Here is a 12,208-nt window from a genome sequence, read left to right as displayed (position 1 = left end):
AGTGGCTGGAGATAGTTTGTCAGATGACCCCCAAACACTTAATTCAAGCCACAGTACACTGTGAAGACAGTGAAGCATGGTGGCACAAGCATCATGATATGGGGATGTTCCTCATACTATGGTGTTGGGCCTATTTATCGCATACCAGGGATCATGGATCAGTTTGAATACATCAGAATACTTGAAGAGGCCATGCTGCCTTATGATGAAGAGGAAATGCCCTTGAAATGGGTGTTCCAACAAGACAACGACCCCAAACACACCAGTAAACGTGCAATATCTTGGTTTCAGACCAACAAGATTGATGTTATGGAGCCGCCAGTCCAATCCCCAGATCTTAATCCCCCCAAAAAACGCAGTTTCTGAGGCAAAACCAAGAAATAGAGAAGAACTGTGGAATGTAGTCCAATCATCCTGGGGTGGAATACCTGTTCACAGGTGCCAGAAGTTGGTTGACTCCATGCAACACAGATGTACAGCAGTTCTCAGAAACAGTGGTTATACAACTAAATATTAGTTAAGTGATTCAAAGGAAAGCAAAATCTTCAAACATTTTTCAGTTTATATAGTGAATGTTTGAGTTTGTAAAGAAGAATACAAACACTGCAATTTTTTTGAACAGTCTAATATTCATTTTTCTTCAATTTTTTTAGAGGAACAACACAAATTTGATATATTTTTCTTCATGTTTAGATCTGGAATAGGATGTATAGTGTTCCCAATGCATTTGTGTGTATGGAAATAAAAGCTATTAGAAGGATTTTGAGCTTTATTCAGTTTTTTAAACACACTGCTATTATTTAGAACACAACTGTATATATTTTGAAATCAAGAGTTCTATATTTATTTTTTATGTTTTTCTTAGTGTGGGTTGAAGGCTTGATCAATTTAGAGTAGTTTTCATACTGGCGGTATTAGCTCTGGCAGGCTGTACTGGCAGTGTGCAGCATCCGGCCGAATCCTGGCATATTTGCTGGGTAGCTGCCATATCTCCCATTATAGTGGGGCAGTGCAGTAATATCCAGCTATGTTAGAACCAGATATTTCTAGCACACTGGTGGCAGCACTCACAGCCCTCTTGGTGGGCACCTGCACCCTGGAAAAAGTCAATATTCCTTAGACTTTTCCTGCCATTCATCAGCACAGGGCCCACTATGAACAGCACAGGCAGCACATTGAATGTAGGCAGGATATTACAGCTAAATGATAAAGTACATGGACGATATACGATATTGGACTGCAGTATTCAGGGTAAATTGCCTTGTTGGCAGTTTTCAATAAATAAGTGGGTTTTAGGTTGCAGTTTGGGCACTTGGTCTCTAAAATATATATATATATATATATATATATATACACTCACCTAAAGAATTATTAGGAACACCTGTTCTATTTCTCATTAATGCAATTATCTAGTCAACCAATTACATGGCAGTTGCTTAAATGCATTTAGGGGTGTGGTCCTGGTCAAGACAATCTCCTGAACTCCAAACTGAATGTCAGAATGGGAAAGAAAGGTGATTTAAGCAATTTTGAGCGTGGCATGGTTGTTGGTGCCAAACGGGCCAGTCTGAGTATTTCACAATCTGCTCAGTTACTGGGATTTTCACGCACAACCATTTCTAGGGTTTACAAAGAATGGTGTGAAAAGGGAAAAACATCCAGTATGCGGCAGTCCTGTGGGCAAAAATGCCTTGTGGATACTAGAGGTCAGAGGAGAATGGGCCGACTAATTCAAGCTGATAGAAGAGCAACGTTGACTGAAATAACCACTCGTTACAACCGAGGTATGCAGCAAAACATTTGTGAAGCCACAACACGCACAACCTTGAGGCGGATGGGCTACAACAGCAGAAGACCCCACCGGATACCACTCATCTCCACTACAAATAGGAAAAAGAGGCTACAATTTGCACGAGCTAACCAAAATTGGACTGTTTCAGACTGGAAAAATGTTGCCTGGTCTGATGAGTCTCGATTTCTGTTGAGACATTCAAATGGTAGAGTCCGAATTTGGCGTAAACAGAATAAGAACATGTATCTATCATGCCTTGTTACCACTGTGCAGGCTGGTGGTGGTGGTGTAATGGTGTGGGGGATGATTTCTGGGCACACTTTAGGCCCCTTAGTGCCAATTGGGCATCGTTTAAATGCCACGGGCTACCTGAGCACTGTTTCTGACCATGTCCATCCCTTCATGACCACCATGTACCCATCCTCTGATGGCTACTTCCAGCAGGATAATGCACCATGTCACAAAGCTCGAATCATTTCAAATTGGTTTCTTGAACAGGACAATGAGTTCACTGTACTAAAATGGCCCCCACAGTCACCAGATCTCAACCCAATAGAGCATCTTTGGGATGTGGTGGAACGGGAGCTTCGTGCCCTGGATGTGCATCCCTCAAATCTCCATCAACTGCAAGATGCTATCCTATCAATATGGGCCAACATTTCTAAAGAATGCTATCAGCACCTTGTTGAATCAATGCCACGTAGAATTAAGGCAGTTCTGAAGGCAAAAGGGGGTCCAACACCGTATTAGTATGGTGTTCCTAATAATTCTTTAGGTGAGTGTATATATATATATATATATACACACTGTATATATATATATATATATATATATATATATATATATATATACACATACTGTATAAATAAATATATATATATATATATATATATATATATAAAGAATAAAGACACCGCAGCACATCCGTTGGTGAAAAAATAAATTGTGAACCTTTATTCACCCTTTCGACGTTTCAGTCCACTTGCTGGGACTATTCTTTGAGAATAGTCCCAGCAAGTGGACTGAAACGTCGCAAGGGTGAATAAAAGTTCACACTTTCTTTTTTCACCAACGGATGTGCTGCGGTGTCTTTATTCTTTTTGTATTATACACCTTGGTAAGGTGTCTTCATCGCTGGCACCCATTCATCTACTACTAGGTGTGCTGCCCTGAACTTCTGTTGTCTATATATATATATATATATATATAAAATTATATTTTTTTTCAGTATATAGTAATATGGTATACAGTATAAACTGAAAATTAGAGTTGAACATTATTTTGCCTTAAAATCATTGTCTGCCAATTAAACTGCTCTTCTTTTTATCTTTCGATTCCATGTCTCCTGACATGTCAAGACCTGTAAGTTGCTTCAATATTTTCTTCCTATACCTTTCAATATTGCATTCCCCAAATGGAAAAGAGAGAAACAATATTTAATCTGAAAGTGAAAAGAATGAGGAGTATGGCATGTGTTATTTATTCTGTAGTCATCTATAATATATGATGCTGATGTGAAAGTATTTATATTACACATGCACACTAAAAATTGCATAGAAACCAACTTTTGTTGAGATATTCTGGATCACAGAAGGTAGAAAAGAATATAGTTGGTTTTCTATTGTGCATCAGTTTTGAAGCAGCATGTAATATCCTGCCTACATGTGAGCATTATCACTAGTGTTGGTCGAGCACCAAAGTGCTCGGGTGCTCGAGTAGAACAATGGAAGTCAATGGGAGAACCTGAGCATTAAACCAGGCACCCCCTGCTCTGAAGAGGGGAGGGTGTTTGGTTGACAGGAAAAGATCATAAATTGATGGAAACACCACTGAAATGGTTCTGGAACAGCATAGGGAGGATGTCTGGATGCTGGGAACGATGTTGTCAGAGTAGTACATCACTTTTACAGACTGACAATAATACGCACCAAACCGAAGATAAAAACGATTTTAAAGGAAAAATTGTTAGGAAACATTCTTTCCTATATATTTACTTGTATATAAAGTGCAAGTGCTGCCAAAAATTACAAGGAAGAGACACTCCGATACAACCAGTATATCACATAAAGGAGGGCCTCATTCACATTGTGGTACAATTGTTCAGGTAGTGGGACTCCTACACTCATAAAGCCTATGCACTAAGTGAAAGGGCTGCTAAAAATTACAAGGAACCGACACTCCAATGCACCCTAAAGGAGGGCATCATACACACCCTTGAAAAATTATGACTAAAACATTAGTGGTGAGGGCCTGCTGCCGAGCTGACCATCTAAAATAATTTGTGGGAGAGGGCCTGCCGTCAAGCTGGCCATATAAAAAATTTTGAGGGTGAGGGCCTGCTGCCGAGCTGACCATCAAAAAAATGTTGTGGACGAGAGCCTGCTGCGGAGTTGACCATCTAAAAATATTGTGGTGAGGGTCTGCTGCTGAGCTTACCCTCTAAAACATTATAGTTGAGGGCCTGCTGGTGACCCTCTAAAACATTATGGGTGAGGGCTTGCTGCTGAGCTGACCCTCTAAAACAGGCATGCTCAACCTGCGGCCCTCCAGCTGTTGCAAAACTACAACTCCCAGCATGCCCAAGCAGCCTACAGCTATAAGCCTACAGCAGGGCATTGTGGGAGTTGTAGTTTTACAACAGCTGGAGGGCCACAGGTTGAGCATCCCTGCTCTAAAACATTAGGAGCGAGGACAGCCTAATAAGCATGTTGATATGATGGAGGAGGAGGAGAAGGATGAGAAAAGGGAGATTGAACCATATACCCTTTTTAGTGGTGGAAGGGGTGCATGGGAATACAGTGTATGTAATACACTTTAAAAGCCACATTTAGAGTGCCTTTATGTTGAGCCGCTTTCCTCTGGTGGAGTAGAGAAGTCAGGGGCAATCCAGGCCTTTATAATTTTTATAAGAGTCAACCAGTCAGCATTTTCAGTTGACAGGCGGATGCGTTTATCAGTTATAATTCCCCCAGCAGCACTAAATACACGCTCTGACAAAAAGCTGGCGGCAGGGCAGGCCAGCACCTCCAAGGCGAAGAGTGCCAGTTCGTGACACGTGTCCAGCTTGGACACTAAATAGTTGTAAGGCACAGAGGGATCACTGAGGATGCTGACGCTGTCTGCTACGTACTTCTTCACCATCTTCCAAGATTTTTCCCTCCTTGTGACACTAGGCCACGCATCAGGTTGAGGGTGCTGGTGGGGTGTCATAAAACTGTCGCAGGCCTTGGAGAGTTTTGCCCTGCTGTGTGTTCCCCTTGTCTCCCCTTCTCGTTTGGCCAAGGAACTACGTACTCTGCAGCCAGCGTTTTCAGCTAGAAATTTTTGGAGCAATTTTTCCACAAGGGCCTTCTGGTATTGCACCATTTTGCTCGTCCTCTCCACCACAGGAATGAGAGATAGGAAGTTCTATTTGTAGCGGGAGTCGGTGAACAACCAGTAAACGGTGTTGTCTAAAATGCGTACAACACCGAGGGTCACGGGAAAGGCAGCCTAACATAAAGTCAGCCATGTGTGCCAGAGTCCCAACAGACAAGACTTTGCTGTCCGAATTAATTCAGGATGATGACTCTCAATGTCCTCATCCTCTTCATCCTCTACTACCCATCCACGCTGAATAGATGGAATAAAACTTCCATGAGTACTACCCTCTGTAGAGGAGGCAACCGTCTCCTGCTCCTCATCCTCCTCATCATCCAATTTGCGCTGAGAAGACGAACTGAGGGTGTACTTTCTTCCCCCATTTCCAACTCTTTCACATGCAAAGTGTCCGCCTTAATTGTGAGCAGCGAGCGTTTCAGTAGGCACAGAAGTGGGATGGTTACACTGATAATAGCGGCATCGCCACCCACCATCAATGTTGATTCCTCAAAGTTGCTTAAAACCTCACAGAGGTCAGACATCAATGCCCACTCGTCGCTTGTGAAGAGCGGAAGCTGACTGGAAAGGTGACAACCATGTTGTAGCTGTTATTCCACTACTGCCCTCTACTGCTCACAAAGCCTTGCCAACATGTGTAACGAAGCGTTCCAGCGCATGCTCGTGTCGCACAACAGTCGGTGATGTGGCAATTTTTCAAGCGCTGCTGCAGCGTTGCCAGACCGACGGAAGCTGTCGATGACTTTCGGAAATAGGCACACACACGCGGCGCACCTTCAGCAGTAGCTCAGGCAAATTGGGGTAGGTTTTGAGAAACCGCTGAACCACTAGACCTCCACAACGTTCACCCAGTGTGCCGTCAGGGAAATGTAGCATCCCTGGCCAAAAGCACTTGTCCATGTGTCAGTCCTTAAGCAGACCTTCCCAATAACTGCATTGTCAGGGCACGGGTGATCTCACGGGACACATCCTGGTGTAAGGCTGGGACTGCACACTGTGAAAAATATTGGCGGCTGGGGACAGAGTACCGCGGGACAGCCACCGCCATCAGGCTGCGGAAAGCCTTAGTGTCCACAAGCCTAAATGGCAACATTTCCAGGGCCAGCAATTTGGAAAGGTGCACATTTAGTGCTATGGTCTGTGGGTGGGTGGCTAGTTATTTGTGCTTTCGTTAAAAGACCTGGGGTATAGACATCTGTACGCTGCGCTGGGACACAAAAGTGGATGTGCTAGCTGATGATGCTTGCGAAGGTCCAGGTGCATGGCAGGAGGCATCCGAGCCTGCGTCTTGGACAGGAGATAGGCCAGCACATAACACAGGGGTAGAGGAGGCAGTGGTGTGACCCACAGATACTGGTCGTGGACCCAGGCGTTCGGCCCACCTATTTGGGTGTTTTGATGCCATGTGGGTGATCATGCTGGTGGTGGTGAGGTAGCTAGTGTTCAAGCCCCTGCTCATTTTGGTACAGCACAAGTTGCAAATGACAATTCTTTCATCGTCCGCACTTTCCTCAAAAAAGCGCCAGACTGCGGTACACCTACCCTTTGGCAAGTTGCGGACCTGTTTGGTGTGGCCCGCCTTCTCCCTTTTGTCACCCCACTGCCTCTTTCAGCCTGTTGCGGTGCGGCAGATCCCTCCCCCTCTGTACTGCTGTCCTCGCTTGGCTTGCGACCTTCCCATGTTTGCTCAGTGACATCATCGTCCAGCATCTCCTCTTTCACTTCCTCACTCTGGTCATCCTCCTTACTTGTTGACCTAACAACAACCTCAGTTATTGACAACTATGATCCTCTTGAGACAGTAATTGGCGTTGATTTATTGGCAACTGTGTCTCATCATCATCCACCTCGCGTAACACTAATTGGCGTTCCCCACCGTCATCTTCTTCTGACTGTGGATGCTCCAGAGTTTGGGAATCAGGGCACAAGATCTTCTCATGTCCCTCTTCAAGCGGGCTTGGCGAGAGGCCCAAATTTAGGAATGGCGATGAAAATAGCTCTTCAGAATATCCTAGTGTGGGATCACTTGTTTGCCAAGACTCTTCATGGTGGGTGGAGAGAGTATCAGGGTGAGGATTCTGTTGACCAGACTCTTGGCTACTGAGACTGGACTTTGTGGAAGACAGGGTTATGCTTAACCGACTGGAAGCATTATCTGCTGCAATCCAACTAACCACCTAGTCGCACTGGTCTGACTTCGAGAGTTATGTCCTGCGCCAACCTGCAGACTGGGACATTAAGCTAGGTATTGTGGATGTGTGTGTTTCTTGTGCTCTGGCAGGGCCACTGCCTCTGCGTGCACCATCAGCAGCACGGCCACTTCCCAGTCCCTTAATGCTCTGCTTGCGCATATTAAATATTATATATGCTTGCAAGTATGTCACACGTACAGTAGCGCAGGTTTTGTAAGTGTATGCACAAATAATGTACACAGAATGTCACAGATATTTTTAGGATGTGCACACGTTAAACAGGAGATATAGCGCAAACAATGTTGCTGTCACCACCGCCTAATAAAAAATTACACTGAATGAATGTCACTGATATTTAGGATGCACACACGTTAATCAGGAGGTATAGCGCAAGTAATGTCCCTGTCACCACCGCCTAATAAAAAATTACACTGATTTAATGTCACTGATATTTAGGTTGCACAAATGTTGTACAGGAGGTATAGCACAAGTAATGTCGCTGTCACCACCGCCTAATAAAAAATTATACTGAATTTATGACACTGATATTTAGGAAGCACAAACGTTATACAGGAGGTATAGCACAATTAATGTTGCTGTCACCACCACCTAATAAAAAATTACACTGAATTAATGTCACTGATATTTAGGATGCACAAACGTTATACAGGAGGTGTAGCGCAAGTAATGTCGCTGTCACCACCGTCTAATAAAAAATGACACTGAATTAATGTAACTGATATTTAGGAGGGGCAAATGTTATACTGGAGATGTAGCGCAGGAAATGTTGCTGCCACAAGCAGCAAAAAAAATTGACAGAATGTCACTTTTATTGGATACGCAAACGTTATACAGGAGATGTAGCGCAGGTAATGTAACTGTATGCAGCGGACATCATCTACAGAAAAAGTACACTGGATGTCACAGATATTTTTAGGCTGAACAAATGTTAGACAGGTGATGTAGCGCTGATAATGACGCTGTCACCAGCGGTGAAAAAAATGACACTGAATGTCACTGATATTTCAGATGCGCTAACGTTATACTGGAGATGTAGCGCAAGTAATGTAACTGTCCGAAGCGGACGCCGTCTACTGAATAAGTGCACTGGATGTCACAGATATTTTTAGACTGCGCACATGTTAGACAGGAGATGTAGCGCAGATAATGTCGCTGTCTGCAGCGGCCAAACATTTGCAAGCTATTTAGTTCAGTTTGCACAAAAAATATATATTGCTGCCACACACAATAGTCCTTAAAATGACTTTTGGGTTTCTAACAAGTTTTAGCAATTTAGTGCAGGTTGCGCTAAAAATATATATTGCTGCAACACACAACAATAGTCCTTAAAAGGACTTTTGGGTCTATAACAAGTATAAAAACTAAAATATTGCTATTTCACTCCCTACACTATCTCTCCCTTCTGCTTGCCAGCTCTCCCTAACTAAGGCCCCATGCACACGACCATTCCGTTTTTTGCGGTCCGCAAACTGCAGATCCGCAAAAAACAGAAACCGCCCGTGTGCCTTCCGCAATTTGCAGAATGGAACGGGCGGCCCATTGTAGAAATGCCTATTCTTGTCCGCCAAACGGACAAGAATAGGACATGCTATATTTTTTTAGCAGTGCCGCGGAACGGATCAAAGGATGCGGAAAGCTACGGCATTACACTGAATGGCAGTACTCACCTGCACATTTATTGGCGATGTTCGAGTAAAATTAGTGTTCAGCCGAGCATGCTCGCCCAACACTAATTATCACAAAACATTAGATAAACTAATTTTAGTTTACAATGGTTAAAGGGTCACTATTTTATAAAAAAAGGGGACAGAATAACATAAAAGAAAAAAAAAAGAAAAACTGAAGTGATACCCTTTCACTTGTTTCAGGACTTCCCAAGTATCCACTTTTTCCAACTTCCTGGTACCTGTCAACACACAGGAACCTCTCAGCCAATCACTGATGATCTACAGATGTAACCAAGCTAAAATCTGCTAAAAAAGCCTTTTCCTTGTGCGATGCATGTAATGCTCCGATGCTCATCTCAGAGGGGCTGCCTGGGTGAAGAAAGGGATATGTCTAGGGTAAGTTCTGAACCTGGACATCCCCTTTAAGGAGAAATATTGTGGCTTAGCAGAAAAGGGACATGGTTTCAGACACATTTACCACAATTTTGATAAAAATTCTTTATCAAAGTAAGTCTACCAATGTGCCAACAAAAAGAGAAAAACATGGTTTGCACATCCACATGCTATGCATTGATCTTGTCACGACAGAGTGTTGGGATAAGTGCAGCCCTAAACTCCACCCCGGCTCTGTCCCTGCCTACTTGCACAGCCCATCCTAACAGACGGCGTACAACTTGGCGGCAGTCCCTTACTTAGATATGTGCAGGGACCTAAGAAGATAACAGAAGTACTGTACCGTAACAGAGTCAGACAAGCCAAAATCAAAGCCAACAGGTCATGCAGGTACACAGGGAGCAATCCGATAACTAAGTTAAAACACATTCCGGAGTCAGAAGCCAAGAGGTAACGAGTCCGACAATACCAGGGAGGTCACAAGGTCGAGGTCAAAAACAGAGCCAAAGTCCAGAACACACAGAAGGCACAATATGAAAATGCTGGTGAGGGTAGCAAGATCATTCACAGGCAACCTGTGGCCAGCAGGCTGCCATTTTAAATAGCAGAACAAGTGGGTGACATGACGTGGCCAGTGTCACGTGACCCAAGTCCAGCCCAAACCATCTGAGCGCTGATAAATTGTGATAGGCGCTCAGCACCTCTTTCAGCTAAAAGGATGCCGGCTGTGCTGAGGAGGCGTGCATGGCCGGGTCCTCCCCGCCCCTTGTTCCCATGGAGACGAGGACGCAGGCCACGTCCTCACTCCTGCATAGATGCGGATGCCGGTGACAAAAATTTCTAGAGATGTACCAAGTGTGAGCAATTGCATTCATCTTTAGGATGAACTTTAGGATTTTTGGACCCCTGATATAAAACCCGAACATTTCATTAAAAGTTCGGGTTCGGTGTTTGGCGATTTATTGGCGCTTTTTGAAAGGCTGCAGAGCAGCCAATCAGCAAGCGTTTAACTCTGTGCCCTTAGAAGCCATCACAGCCATGCCTACTAATGGCATGGCTGTGATTGGCCAGTGCAGCATGTGACCCAGCCTCTATATAAGCTGGAGTCACGTAGCGCTGCACGTCACTCTGCTGTGCTTAGCGTAGGGAGAGGATGCTGCTGCTGTGAGGGAGAGAATAAGAAAGAATCTTTAATCAGAACTGCAATTGAACTCAGCGATCTACATAGATTTTGTTGTGTGGGTGCAGTGCACAATCTTTTTACCCTGCCCTGAGCCCAGTGACAGAGAAAAAGAACTTCTATCCGTCTGTTAGTTAGGTGGGCAGCGGCGGCCATTTTATGCAAGCTCAGTGCACCAATGTCACCAGTGCACTTTTGTGACATTGAAATCCAAGCTTGAAATACTGCAATAATAACCTGGGTCTCTGCCGCATTAGTCAGTGTGCAATTTAAGCTAGAAATACAGCTACAATTTTCTGGGTTTTAGAAAACACCCATTTAGGACAAAATACTTAATTTGCGGCCTTATCTGCATCTGTACATGTGAGATACACGCCTTAGATACTTCTGTGCTATTCTGGCATTAAAAAAAACACCCATTTAGGTCAAAAATCTTAATTTTGCAGCCTTTGCTGCATATGTCATTGTGAGATATACCCTTTAGATACTGTTGTTCTATTCTGCTATAAAAAAAACACCCATTTAGGTCAAAAATCTTAATTTTGCAGCCTTTGCTGCATATGTCATTGTGAGATATACCCTTTAGATACTATTGTTCTATTCTGCTATTTACAAAAAACACCTAGTTAGGGCAAAAAAAAACTTAATTTTGCAGCCTTTGCTGCATCTGTCATTGTGAGATACACGCGTTAGATACTGTTGCTCTAATCTGTTATTAAAGAAACACCCATTTTGGGCAAGATCCTAAATTTAAGAAATATGAGGAGAGCGTCAAATAAGGGACGTGGCCCCGTCGTGGTGCTGCTGGTGGAGCTCCTGTTGCAGGGAGAGGAAGTGGTCGATCTGTGCCAGCTACACGCAAAAGTGAAACACCTTCCTCAGGTACGAGTAGGCGACAGAACCTTCAGGGTTATTTGGTCGGGCCTAATGCGGCTCTACGAATGGTGAGGCCAGAACAAGTACAGGCAATAGTAGATTGGGTTACTGACAGTGCCTCCAGTTCCTTCACATTGTCTCCCACCCAGTCTCCTGCTGAAAGATCAGAGTTGGCACCTGCAGCCGATGTCCATCAGTCTTTCACCTCACCCCCTTGCAAATCAGCCAAGCAGTCTGAGCCCCAAGTCATGCAGCAGTCTCTTCTGCTTTTTGATGACTCTGTTAGCAGGGTTTCCCAGGGCCATCCACATAGCCCTGCCCCAGAAGTGGAAGAGATTGAGTGCACCGATGCACAACCACTTATGTTTCAAGATGAGTACATGGGAGGACCATTGACAAAACACAGGTGCCAACTGCTGGGGATTTCAAAAGTGTGCAGACCGACAAGGAGGGCAGGGGTGAAGACTGGGTGGAAGATGATGTGGAGGACAATGAGGTCCTCGACCTCACATGGAATCAAGGTCATGCGAGTGACCTATGTAGTTCGGAGGAAGAGGCGGAGGTCGCACAGAGCCACCAGCACAGCCAAAGAGGGAGCAGGGTGCAAAAGCGGAGCGGCCATCCCCTAGACAGTACGCCTCCTACTGCCCACCGCAGCAAGGGTCCGAGCACACCAAAGCCAGCTCAAAGGAGTTCCCTGGTGTGGCAG

The sequence above is a fragment of the Bufo bufo genome, chromosome 5 (genome assembly GCF_905171765.1).
Source record: "Bufo bufo chromosome 5, aBufBuf1.1, whole genome shotgun sequence".
Classification (NCBI taxonomy): Eukaryota; Metazoa; Chordata; class Amphibia; order Anura; family Bufonidae; genus Bufo; species Bufo bufo.
Note: the sequence above shows the minus strand (reverse complement) of the source record.